At 22.8% G+C, this 355-nt stretch overlaps 1 protein-coding gene across 2 annotated transcripts in view; it reads right to left on the reverse strand.

Moving 5' to 3' along the window:
• The window catches only part of LOC108747741 (glutamate receptor ionotropic, kainate 2), a 229,756-nt gene that overhangs the window by 6,186 nt on the left and 223,215 nt on the right, over positions 1 to 355 (reverse strand). The window lies entirely within an intron of this gene.

A 355-nucleotide genomic window follows, 5' to 3' on the forward strand; every position in this document is an offset into this window, starting at 1 on the left:
ATGTAATAATTATAATGATAGTAATATGTAATTATAATCACAAATATCAAAAATTTTTCCGTCATAATGTAATAATAATATCCATAATAATATTCTTTGGTTATTATATGACTACAAGAGAAAAATGCATGAATTAACATGGTTGGAAATCATGTTTTGTGTGTGTATATGTGTGTGTTTGTAGAACTAAATAGAATCTCTCATTATCATAATTAAATAATCTGACATTTCAACCAAAAGTTTTGTTGTTTTCACCAGAATTTATGCAACCAAATGTATTTATTATAACAAAAATATATGCAACCTTTATTTGAACAAAAATTATGAATTATTCATAGACATCTCACCAAATTAT

This window comes from Trachymyrmex septentrionalis, unplaced genomic scaffold (assembly GCF_001594115.1).
Source record: "Trachymyrmex septentrionalis isolate Tsep2-gDNA-1 unplaced genomic scaffold, Tsep1.0 scaffold20, whole genome shotgun sequence".
Taxonomy (NCBI): Eukaryota; Metazoa; Arthropoda; class Insecta; order Hymenoptera; family Formicidae; genus Trachymyrmex; species Trachymyrmex septentrionalis.